This window comes from Neoarius graeffei, chromosome 1 (assembly GCF_027579695.1).
Source record: "Neoarius graeffei isolate fNeoGra1 chromosome 1, fNeoGra1.pri, whole genome shotgun sequence".
Taxonomy (NCBI): domain Eukaryota; kingdom Metazoa; phylum Chordata; class Actinopteri; order Siluriformes; family Ariidae; genus Neoarius; species Neoarius graeffei.
This window is the reverse complement of record NC_083569.1, coordinates 30,425,825-30,438,217: the sequence shown is the minus strand read 5'-3', so window position 1 is coordinate 30,438,217 and position 12,393 is coordinate 30,425,825. Positions and strand designations below refer to the sequence as shown.

General features: G+C 43.9%; 5 non-coding genes across 5 annotated transcripts; 2 read left to right on the top strand and 3 right to left on the bottom strand.

Moving 5' to 3' along the window:
- Window positions 1-2,134: 2,134 nt before the first annotated feature.
- LOC132898555 (U2 spliceosomal RNA) lies at window positions 2,135-2,325 on the top strand. The gene has a single exon (XR_009656553.1). It is a non-coding gene; the product is annotated as a U2 spliceosomal RNA (small nuclear RNA).
- Window positions 2,326-3,630: 1,305 nt separating this feature from the next.
- On the top strand, window positions 3,631-3,702 carry trnaq-uug (transfer RNA glutamine (anticodon UUG)). The gene has a single exon. It is a non-coding gene; the product is annotated as a tRNA-Gln (tRNA).
- A 989-nt stretch (window positions 3,703-4,691) lies between these two features.
- Window positions 4,692-4,764, bottom strand: trnav-aac (transfer RNA valine (anticodon AAC)). Its single transcript has one exon. It is a non-coding gene; the product is annotated as a tRNA-Val (tRNA).
- A 5,943-nt stretch (window positions 4,765-10,707) lies between these two features.
- Window positions 10,708-10,780, bottom strand: trnar-ccu (transfer RNA arginine (anticodon CCU)). The gene has a single exon. It is a non-coding gene; the product is annotated as a tRNA-Arg (tRNA).
- A 1,401-nt stretch (window positions 10,781-12,181) lies between these two features.
- Window positions 12,182-12,373, bottom strand: LOC132897746 (U2 spliceosomal RNA). The gene has a single exon (XR_009656371.1). It is a non-coding gene; the product is annotated as a U2 spliceosomal RNA (small nuclear RNA).
- Window positions 12,374-12,393: the final 20 nt, after the last annotated feature.

Below are 12,393 nucleotides of genomic sequence, written 5' to 3'. Positions count from 1 at the left end.
GAAGGAAGCGAAGAGAAAGCTGTCATCCGCTGTCCCCGCTCGGAGTCGTCCCGCTCTTTAGGCAAACACATCACAGATATGTTGGAATGCTGGGAGCAACTCTGTTAAGTGTTGATTTTAAAATCAACACTTAACAGAGTTGCTTAAATTTAACTCCCTGGATTAACACCAACTCTTTTGAGCAATTAACTCTCACATAGTTGAATTAGACTAAACAAGTGTTGAATTGACACTGTATTTTTAATGAACAACACCAACACTGGAAATCTAACACTTTTGATTTTGCTGTGTAACTACCGCAAGCCCCCCAAACTGCCCTTCCTGGCTTGCTCATTGCTCTCTGGAGCAATGCCTGAGTTTCCATTGGTTGTTTGTTTATTTTCAAGTGAGCCCAGAAGCGGATTTTATTCTGGGGGAGTGTATTTTGACTCCCATTTGCATGAATACCAGTCGGTAAGGTTCAAGGGTTTTGCCACTAAAACAACCCAATCTCCTCACATGGAGTCCCTGGCATGCTTCTCACACTTTTGGGGCATGCCTCAGGAAGCATTTGTTGCTTCATTGTTCAATGAGAGCAGTTGGGTAGACGGTGGTGAAAAGTGCTTTTTCAGCACAGCAGCTTGCTTTTCACCAGCAGGTTGAAGAATACAAGCAGGTAAGCATCATATTTTCAGTTTGTAAAAGCTGTCTCAGCTGACTTTGCACATGAGTGAGAGTTAGAATTTCATAGTGGATGGTGAGAATATGACAACCCTGTTGGAAAATGTGAGTTGGAGATACAGAGGTCAGTCAGCAATTCAAGAAATAAAGACAAGTAAACTGAAAGGAATCTGTGATAGCTCACCTTCGGAGCTCATCAGAGGAGCATATCAGCAGAAAAGTAGTGTGCAGTTAGTTGATTTGGTCATTGTTGCAAACAGTGCCAAGGTTGTGGGTTTAATCCAAATACTGACTGTTTTCACAGATGTGCTGCTTTGAATGTGGCAAAAAAAATTTGATCTTGACTTGGCTGAAAGTGCAGATGATTCAGATGGTTTGCAAGATGACAAGAAAATTTTTCTCTGTTAAAAGCAAGCTGGCAGTTGCTGTTTTGGAGAATGTGGGCCTTGAGCTCACTACCACTTACATGCTAAGCAAGTGCTCTAACACTTGAGCTAACTCCCCGGTTGTGTTTGAAGGTTTGTCCAACTAACTATGGCAAGCCCCCCAAACTGCCCTTCCTGGCCTGCTCGTTGCTCTCTGGAACCATGCCTGAGTTTCCACTGGTTCGTGCAAAACGTGCACACTTCTAAAACAATATTTTCATCTTTTACAAATGAACTATAACTCTAGAAAACTCTTTAATGGTCTTTCTAGTTTCATAACACAATTTCTTAATATTAGTATGCTGATAATGCCGATGCTGAGTGTTTTAAATATTTCCTCAATTGCACTTTTTTTTTCTTAACAAAACCTCGATCATCTTTTCAAAGTCAAAGCTCGAATCCCCGGAGCTCCATGCGCTGCATTCGGACGAGGAGTCTGTTCCTGGGAGGTTCTAATCCCACTGGGGTTTTATCCCGGGGTTTCGTGCCGGGCAGCGGATTCATTGTATGATGGTTTCAATATGATATTATTTTTCCAATATGTTATTTTTTTTTTTATTCTTGTTTCAGCAATGGTTTAATTGAATTTGTAAATAAAATCAGTGCCCTGACTCTACTCATCAGGCCAGAGCTATTCTCTTTCTCTGTATGTTTTGTACAACATAAGGAAACAGTATAGTAACTATAATGGTAAAGAAATAAAACAAGAGTGGCTGGCTATGATATAAGAAAATTCTACAACCCAGAAACAGATGGACTTTTAGGCAGTGCCTCAATCTATATATTACAGCTTTCCGGGGAGAGGAATGTTAATGAGTTCAGCTTATTTTTGCAGGCTTTGCTCTGGTAGAGCTGCACAATTTTGGTAGTCAAATGTTAGAAATATCGAACTTTTTGCATGGAAACCACACACACACACACACCCAAAGCCCAAGCGATGTCTCTGTTCAAAAGGATCCAGCTGTTGGGGGTGGAGTCTAGCTGTGTTTACCTTTCTGGATTTTAATATTTGGAAGTGGTATATTTAAAGCCATTGACAGTAGCAAGTTGTTGTTTCTCTGCTGTTTGTTTTAGATGAAACATAGTGTTTGTTTTTATCACTTTAATATCTGACATGTTATTTAAATGAAAATGTTATATTAAATAGACTTTTAGACTAAAGAGCTGGAGTTGGGGTTTGCTTCTTCTGCTCCACTCATCAACCTGGTTTTATAGTATTTCCAGGAATAGTCCCTTGTTCTAAATACAAAGAAACAGCTTTCTTATTTGATATATTCTTTAAATAAAAATAATAAATGAGTTTTCTACAGTAATGAGTGGGAATAGAGCTTTTTCTGTTCTATCTGTTCACATGACATTGTAGTAGCTCTAGAAATTGTCTTGTTAAAAAAATAAGTAAAGAAAAAAGTTATTTCTTTGCTGGGTTGACCTTTTCCCCATTTCCTGGTTTTCTCCATGTTCAACAAGCTACTGGACCATTAGTCTGCAGTAATTCTCTCCCCTAGGTCACAACCGGCCATACGATTTTTTGGCATTTCCCAAATCACTGCATTTTTTTTTTTTTTTTGTTCGTGGAGAAAGACGCGCATTGGCCGGAAGTTTGTCTTGCAACCTGAAAAAAATGTAAGCGCCCGTAGAGTTTGTTTGACATGACAAAGAACCTCTGCGGCCAGTCTATGGCTCGAAAATCAGCACGTCACATGCGCGCCCTCTGTGCGTTTCTTGCGTTTTTTGCACGTAGACCGGCTGTAGGAGCACGTAAGGCCGGTTGTGACCGAGGCTACAGATCACAAAACACCCCAACCATTTCTTTCTTTCTTTCTTTCCATCAAAAACGCTCATTGGTCAGACATTTCTCTGCCTGTGTGCAATGGCTAATAAAGCTGTAAGAGATTGGCCCAGGCCACCTTACCCTATACCAGCTTTCTGCACCTCCAATACAGTGTCACTAACCTGGTTAAGTATAACCTAGATTTTGAGTGGTGTAAGGTGCTGTATTTAGGTTGCAGTTTTTTCTGGAGGTGTGGGTTTGAATCCCACTTCTGATATTTGCTATCGCGGGTTATTAACGGGTCATGGGTTTTATGCTCATGGTTTGCGTTTAGTGAATGCTTGTCGGGAGTTTTGCCTGCACGTGGGTGAAAATGGAAGCTTCAGCTAGCATGCCTTTTCAGATAAATTTGTATTTTTTTTCAGTTTGTTGTGAATATCTGCCACATATTACAATATCAGTAGGTATTTTATGTTTTTAGATGTAAAAATATAAAGTTTTAGTTCATGGAACATGTGATGTTTGACTTGGATTATCATGTGGTTACAATGTCAATTGCCTGTTGACATTTATTGATAAATTACAAAACTAGAAATTAATACAAACAACAAAGAATGATTAACCATGTAGCCAGCAGTCAGGGTTCCGAGAATTTTTTTTTCCAACAGGTTGACGATTTCAGGTAAAACCTTCAATCATGTGTTTTTGTACTGCTGGGATTTCATTACATCATTCAAAGGTTTGACAGTGAAAACAACCCTCTGGCTATGTCTTGGTTCCATGGTGTAATGGTTAGTACCCTGGACTTTGACTCTAGTGATCTGAGTTCAAATCTCAGTGGAACCTCTGAAGCCTTTGTTTGTGGCTTCTGAGCTCACATGCACAGACTGTCTCAACTATATGCTCCTTTTGGTCAAGCAAGCTGTGATGTCCCAAACCCTTTGTTTCCATTAAAGTGCCAGTCTTCTGAAAATTATATTACCCCTGGGAATTATACCTGATAAAACTAGACATGTTTAATAGTTTACTGTCTAAAATGTATTTTAATACGAGACCAGGAACATGTTCTGATTATTTGGTAAAGTTTGGCTCTTTGAGTCCACCGTTACACGAACGCGTTCCTGGTAAGTTACTGTTTGTTCAAAGAAGTGACATCATATGCGAAATGCTTAAAAGTTAGTGGGCATTTCTGGCTTCATCTGTTTTGCAAATTGGAGCACATTTTTAACGATTTTTTTTATTTATTCTGCAACAAAACTAAAACCAAAGCATGCCTCCTAAGGGGTGTGTCCTTCAAGGCTGTTCAAGTGACATTTAGTGTCAATGCAAATTTGCAGCGTTTTGATGCTGTGTGCAGCCCTGTTGACCTGACCTCACTCTGTAAATGAGCAACCAAGTGGTATTTGAGAACACCACCTCCCCATGACGAATTGCAATGTCCATGCTTCCACAGTCAACAGACATGTAGATAATGCCTTGTTTGGAGGGGTCAAGGAGGGGACTGAGGACTGGTCTTTCCACTAGCAACGCAAGTACTTGTTTGCAGGTTTGAATGACATCAGTATGCCCCTGCGTACGTTCGACCCATGAAGCGGTGAAGAACATGGGCTCCTGCGTGTTTTCCTTTCGTTGGCAACAAGCGACAGGTGTATATTTGTCCACAAACAGAGAACTGTAGAGTCACTGTTTAAGATTTGTTCAGTAAATGTGTCCATACCTTGGCTGGTCAAAAGCAAATACTTGCTTCTGTAGTTGGCACGGACAGAGCAGAGATCACAGCTCAGCAGTCACTCACTGCCGAGTTCAAAAAATAAATAAATAAACCAACACACCGCTGTTTCTGCCCGGTTTCGAACCGGGGACCTTTCGTGTGTTAGACAAACGTGATAACCACTACACTACAGAAACCTCAGCTCTTGGACCGATCAGCTGTTGCCTGGGCCTCAAATACAGAAGCAATGGCACTTAGGCATGTGTCCCCAGGGTAGGCCTGTAGAGTTGGTGGTATAGTGGCTAGCATAGCTGCATTCCAAGCAGTTGACCTGGGTTCGAATCCTGGCCAATGCACACCCTTTAACGCTTCGTTGCTCTGATGAAAGGCAGAGAGCATGGCGAGGCACTTGGGAGGAAACAGCAGGAATGGATCAGTTGCTCGTCACTGCCTTGCCGAGGAGGTGACCAAGGGCTGATCCTTCTGCTTTCCGCTCGCATTGCATGTAGTCGAATAGCATCGGTTTGCGCAAACCTGGGCGTGTTTGAAGGACACAGGCACCTGCGTGTTTGTCTTTCGTTGGCGGCAAGCTTCTTTGCCTGTTTTCCACAAACGGAGTGGTATAGTGGCTAGCATAGCTGCCGTCCAAGCAGCTGACCTGGGTTAGATTCCCAGCCAACACACGCCATTTAACGCTTCATTGCTCTGATGAAAGGCAGAGAGCATGGCAAGGAAACAGCAGGAACGGATCGGTTGCTTGTCACTGCCTTGCCGAGGAGGTAACCGAGGGCTGCTCCTTCTTCTTTCCGCTTGCGTTGCAAGTAGTCGAATAGCATCGGTTTGCGAAAACGTGGGCGTCTTTCGTTGGCGGCAAGCTACTTTGCCTATTTTCCACAAATGGAGAACTGCACAGTCACGGTTTGAGAGTTAATAAGCAAATGTGTCTGAATGTTGGCCGGCAAATACTCGTTGAGACATGATGAAGCATTCCAGAGTCAATGCCAATTTGCAGCGTTCTGATGCCGTGTGCAGCCCTGTTGACCTGACCTCACTCCGTAAATGAACAACCAAGTGGTATTTGAGAACACCACCTCCTTGTGACCAATTGCAATGTCCATGCTTCCACAGTCAACAGAAATGTAGATTTAATGCTCGATTTTGTTTTTAAAGCAGCCGTCACGGACCTTGACGGAAAACCAGAGAGGCAGGGAAACCGTTCAAACGAGGTTTTGTCCCGACGGTTGTCTGCACATAGGAGAACATGACAACCACTAATCCACAGAAAGCAATCCGGTCACGTTAAGGGCAGGGCTCGAAATTAACTTTTTTTCTTTGTGTCCCCCAGTGGTCCCGAATTCTGTGTTGTATTGTCCCGAATGGAAGCAATAGTGTCCCCATTTTTTTCCTCTCTGAAATAACCAGTGGTTAATATTATCATATGAAGTTTCTATTATATTTGTAACTATACGATTTTGAACCCTCTATATCATTTTTACAATAAGTCACAAAACACAAGTGACACATGTCCAATACATCATCTACTTCAAAATTAGTTATTGCATTTTCAGTTTATTAAACTTTGGCGATCTCACTGTATGAATAGATACCCGTTTATTTAAAAGGGGCCAACTAGCTCATTCAGAAAATGTTTCAACTCCCTACATCTGCAGTACACTTTAGTTGAAAATAAGACCCCTTTTATGTTTGTTTCATCTACTTATACCTTGAATATCTGTTGGCATATATAAGGCCAACTTATCATTTTCACCATTACCGTTATCCATTTTTATGTAATATACCTGTTGCCCCATTCAGAGATGTTTTGAAAGCCATCAGCCATAACCATCAATGGATGAAATGCACACCCATGTTGCAAGCAGTACAATAGAAGGTTTGACCCAAAAAACGAAATATTTTAATCCAGTCTACAGTGTAAAATAAAGGAAAAACGCCATCCAATCATATCGAGGTACCACCTCAAAATGATTGGATACTGACACGTCAATCAGACTGAAGCCCGCGACTAGCCCGGCCCTTGTGTGTGTGTGAGAGCGAGCAGAGTGTCACACAGAGCGCAGGATTCTCTCAGTGCGCTCCTTCCAAACAACGGGGATTTACACGAAAACGGAAGGAGATATTGACAAAATTCTTTCGCAGTGAGCGCCACAAGGCTCTCCTGAACACACGGATGTAATTTTTTTTGTCTGTAGTGTAAAAAATGAGGTCACTAGAGCGAGTTAAAAACGAGTGACTTTTCTGCCACGTTTATAATGGGAGTCTATGGGGCTGCGCGGCTGTGCTCTCGTTACTTTCAGGCTTCTCATTCAAAAACAGTAAATCCTATCGCTCAGGTAGACACATTGTGTGAATCAGGACAAGTGTGGCTACTAGTTTTGAGAAAATTATGTGTGTGGAGTGAAAATTGGGGCTGAAAACACAGTTTAAATGAGAAAGTTTGAGCTATTTTTCCAAGCTCTTTACACTCTAACTTAACGAGCTCCACTGGTGTGTAACGCAATAGACACCCATTATAAAGCCGGACTTTCTCAGGCTTTATAAGGGGGAGGAGGGGTGGAGACGCGGGGGGTGGGAGTGTTTCTTTTCAAAATATGGCTTGCGGGAACCGTTATTCCAAAATCTTGTACTGCACCTTTAATGTAGAACTTTTTTTCTAGATCTATTTTTTCCCATTGTCCCGGGATTGTCCCAGATATGATAATTTTGTGTCCCGATGACATTTTTTATGGTCCCCGGGACATCGGGACACCGTTAGTTTCGAGCGCTGGTTAAGGGTCTGTCTTTCTGGCTGTTTCGAGAGTACCTGATTTTAGCAAGGCGATAACTGGATGTTAACGAAAGCAGAGCTCAAAAGGCAAAGCATGGCTCTGCCAGGTTTCTCAAGAGCGTCTATTCGCTTGTTAGGTGCAAGGGGAAACCACTGCACAGCAGAAAACACGCAAAGCTTTTTCAGCGTCTCGGTTTGGGATTGTTCCAAAAGGCATGGACAGAGCAGAGATGGCTGCTCGACATTTGTTCGCTGCCAAGTTCAAGAAAACAAGCACCGTTTCCACCCGGTTTCGAATCGCGGACCGCTCTTGTGTTAAGCGAACGTGTTAACCAATACAATACGGAAACCACACGTGTGTTAGCTCTTGCCTGGGCCTCAAGAAGAATGTGGGTCACACTTAAACAATTGTCACGAGAATAGGGGCACGGCCTTGGCATTGTAGAGATGAGCTGGTGGTCGAGTGTGACGAGGTTCAGCATCGAAAAGCGCTGCAACAACATCACGGGAAGAAATCATATGTCTTGTTTGGACGGGCCAAGGAGGTGACTGAGGACTGTTCCTTCCGCTTTCCACGAGCAACGTACCATAAGTAGTTGTTTGCAGGTTTGAATTACATCAGTTTGCCCCTGCGCACGTTCGACCCATGAAGCCGTGAACAACACAGGCTCCTGCGTGTTTTCCTTTCGTTGGCAACAAGCGACAGGTGTATGTTTGTCCACAAACAGAGAACTGGAGAGTCACTGTGTAAGATTTGTTCAGCAAATGTGTCCATACCTTGGCTGGTGAAAAGCAAACACTTGCTTCCGTAGTTGGCACGGTCAGAGCAGAGATCACAGCTCAGCAGTCGCTCAAAAAATGAATGAATAAATAAACCAACCCACCGCTGTTTCTGCCCGGTTTCAAACAGGGGACCTTTCGCCTGTTAGACAAACTTGATAACCACTATACTACAGAAACCACAGCTCTTGGGCTGAGCAGCTGTTGCCTGGGCCTCAAATACAGAAGCAATGGCACTTAGGCATGTGTCCCCAGGGTAGGCCTGCAGCGTTGGTGGTATAGTGGCTGGCATAGCTGCCTTCCCGGCCAGGCGAGGGGCATAATGGACTGTAAGAAAGGGGGAAGAAAAGAAAAAAGAAAAAGAAGAAAAGGGGGAAAGAAGGGGAAAAGAAGAGAAAAAGAGGAAAAAATAGTATCAAGTGTCTTGTCCCCTTTCTCCACCCCTGACCCAGTGTTGGTGTACAGTTGCACTCCTGGTGGATCCTGGATGCAGGCAAGGTGTTTCTGCTGTGTCTCCCACACTCGAGGCATGCTCTTGTGATTGATGAGGTGCAGTCCAGTGCTGTCCACCAGGTGCCACATGGAGTCAAGCAGACTTTTGATGAGTGCACGGGTCTCTTCTATCCCCCAGGTTGTCCTGTGGCAGTGCCTCACTAGCTCACTTGTGCTGATGGTTGCCAACACCTGAGCATCTGTTGGCTCATAGCCAGGGTGTTTCTTCTTCAGCTCTGCCTGCTTGGCCTCCTTCAGATGACAGATATCCTGCTTGTCCCACTCAAAAATTGTGCTTGACAATTTAGAACAGAATGTACCATACAGTGGATGGTGTTCTGTGGTGAGACCGTCAGCGAACCGCCTCATGAAGTGGAACACATCCAAATGCACAATGGAGGTCCATGGCCGAAACCATCCTTAGCATGCACTTCCTCAAACCACTGGGCCAGGGGCAGGGGATGGAAGGCTGGTGGCGGTGCAAAAACATCCTGGGGCTGGCTGAGGCAGGATTTCTTGTGTAGCTGACAATCTGTTAAATAATCACAACATCTCCTTGCCCATTCCTCGCCTGCAATAGCTGTCTTCTGGAACACGTTGGAGCAAAAATACCACCAGCTAGCAGAGGATGGCTTCGATCCATCGGCCTCTGGGCCCAGCACGCTCCCGCTGCGCCACTCTGCTGATCTCACAACCCCAGATGGGACTCAAACCCACAGTGCCTGGCTTAAGAGACCAGTGCCTTATCCATTAGGCCACTGGGGCTCTTCCGCAACAGGACGAAAAAGGGCAGCCACTCAAAAATATCTAGGCTCGTTCCCTGGCCATCTCTCATCTCCGCGACAGAAACTTCTTTTGTGTTTGCTCAGTTTGAAATAATTTGCTGGGTCTGCACCAAAGTCAAACGCTTGCAACGTCCGACTTTAATGTCAGCATGTCCTCATTCCAGTCACAAATTGCTCACAAGGCATTTTACCCCGACTTAAGTAAGTAGACTTTTCTTTGGAAGCATGTACACTGCCAGTCGTAGCCAAGCGATTTTACACTGGAAAGCACAGCTTTGTACTGAATTTACATAGGCCGCATAATGTTGCGGTGGTTAGCAGTGTCAACTCACACCGAGCAGGGTCTGGGCTTGAGCCTAGTGGGTGACCGGCAGCCTTTATGCCTGGAGCATGCATGCTCTCTTCGTGCCTGTGAGGAGTTGCACCAGGTGCTCCGGGTTCCTGCCCCAGTCCCTAGACCTAGAGAAGGTCAAGCGAAAACTCTGAATAGCCCAGATTGTGTTTGTGATTGTGTCTGGGTTACCCCTGAGATAGCTCATGGGTACAGAAAATGAACGACTGTACGTGTACAATTCAGGGCACTTGATTAATTACGTTTTATGTCTTGTGCTTAAGAAGAACATGTGGAAAAAAGTTAGAAAACCATGAAATCTCTCTGATTTTTCCTGATTCACTGACCAGGATCTTTGCTGCCCAAAGAGCTCTGATCTGTGAGTCGTACACATGGGTAACATACTGTGACAACAATTGGTAGATGCGGTGGGCCTTATTTCACTCCCATAATGCCCATGTGCCTGTCTGCGTGATACAAAGCACTGACCAATGGCAAACTAGTGACAGAGCACTGAAAATCAGGCCTCCTGATGGACAATTTTCGAGGCCAGCAACCAAATTTCTAGTAAGACAGATAGATGACGTTTATTGCCTCTGCTGGGAATTTTGGGAAGAAAAGTGGCTAGAAAGAGCAGCAGACTGTGTCGGTGTCTGGGCTCTGGGCCCAGCGTGCTTCCGGTGCGCCACTCTGAACACCCCACAGGGGTCTTGAACCCACAATCACTGGGTCACGGAAAACCTTGGAGTAAAAGTTGGCAGACTCGGCCGAAGATGGTTTCGATCCATCAACCTCCGGGCCCGGCACACTCCCGCTGCTGACCTCTCACTTTCTGTGGGTCTGGAGCCTGCAATAGCTGCCTTCTAGAAAATGTTGGAGTAAAAATACCACCAGCTAGCAGAGGATGGTTTTGATCCATCAGCCTCTGGGCCCAGCATGCTCCCACTGCACCACTCTGCTGACCTCACACCCCAGGTGGGACTCAAACCCACAGTCCCTGGCTTAGGAGGCCAGTGCCTTATCCATTAGGCCACTGGGGCTCTGCCGTGACAAAATGAAAAAGGGCAGCCACTCAAAAATAGCTAGGCTCGTTCCTCGGCCGTCTCTCATCTCCGCAATAGAAACTTCTTTTGTGTTTGCTCAGTTTGAAATAATTTGCTGGGTCTGCACCAAAGTCAAACGCTTGCAACGTAATGACATTTCAGTATTATGGGTAGACCATAATATTGGTCTCACGGTAAAATAGCACGAGAGCTCGAGAACTTTTTTGATATGTTGTAAGGTTATAATTTTACTTGGCAACAGAATGTATCTGAATTCTGATTGGTTGTTGTTATATTATTGCCCTTCTGTTGTGTCCTTGAGCCCAGAGCGCAGGAGGGAGGGAGGGACAGGGTTCTGCTGAAGTACACATAGTGTTCTGGTCAAGGGAAATTGTGTAAAATGTGTTTCTTCAATTCAGAACACGCTTAAAAAAGTTTTCAAAAGAGAGGCGGAGGAACCAAAAATTTCTGATCGAGATGGCGGAGGCTGTTTTGCTGATTCTGTGAAAATGTTTGATTCGATTAAAAGGTGTCTGGGCCGCGAACAATGTCCACATCACCATCGGGTTGTTGTTGTTGTTGTTTACATGTGTCATGTTACAGGAACTTGGTCAGGGCTCTGCAGGTCTTAACTGAAGCGCTTCAAATTCAGGGTTAGCGGGCTGCTAAAGTTTGCAGGCACTTCACAAACAAGACTCGGTGCAATATTAGCCAACATTAGCACAATCTGATATGATTTAATAATGTCTTTGTGACCTTAATGAACGCCAGTTGTTGTAGATATCAAGTCGGATTGTTATTTACATGCCACACAAACTTAGAAAACAGTCATATTCATCTGTTGTCGTTTTTACACACTGAATCCAAACTGTTGTTAACTGATTCATTTTACAAGCTAATCTAATACTACATTCCTCAAGGACAGTTTGCCCGCGAGCAGCAGCTCACTGCACTGCAACCGCACTTGCTAATTGACATGGGCTTGCTGTTTTCGTGACCACGCCCCCAGAGTGAATATTCATGAGCGAATTGGGCATGGTGTTTCACCCAGTGGAAACCTACAGTAACCCTTTGTGTCCCGCGCACGGGACGGGATTTTTTTCTTCAATCAGAAATATTGGTAGGGACACGCCCATACCGCCCACACCCAATTCTACACCTGTGTTGTTGAGCATGGAGAAAACCAGAAAATAGGGAAAAAGTTAGGGCAGGCAAAATAAAGATTTTTTTCTTTCTTTTCTAAAATAAGGTAACTATTCCTAAATCTACTATAATACCACATGAGCATATTGAATAAAAGAACCAAATTCCTATTTTAACTCACTACTCTAAAAAAACCTATTCATCAATTTCATTTAAAAAGAGTGTGTTAAATAAAGAAAAAAAACTTTTTTTGAACAAAGGTACCATTCCTGGAGGTACTATAACATCATGTTGATGGCTGTAGCCAAAAGAACAAGCCCCTATTCCAACCAACCATTCTAAAAAAAAATTGCTTGATATAACATCCTTGTTTAGAGAACATATCAGATATTAAATTGATAAGAACACCTACTACACTTGATCTTAACCAAAAGGCTGAGAAGTGATAATTTACTGCAGTCAATAGC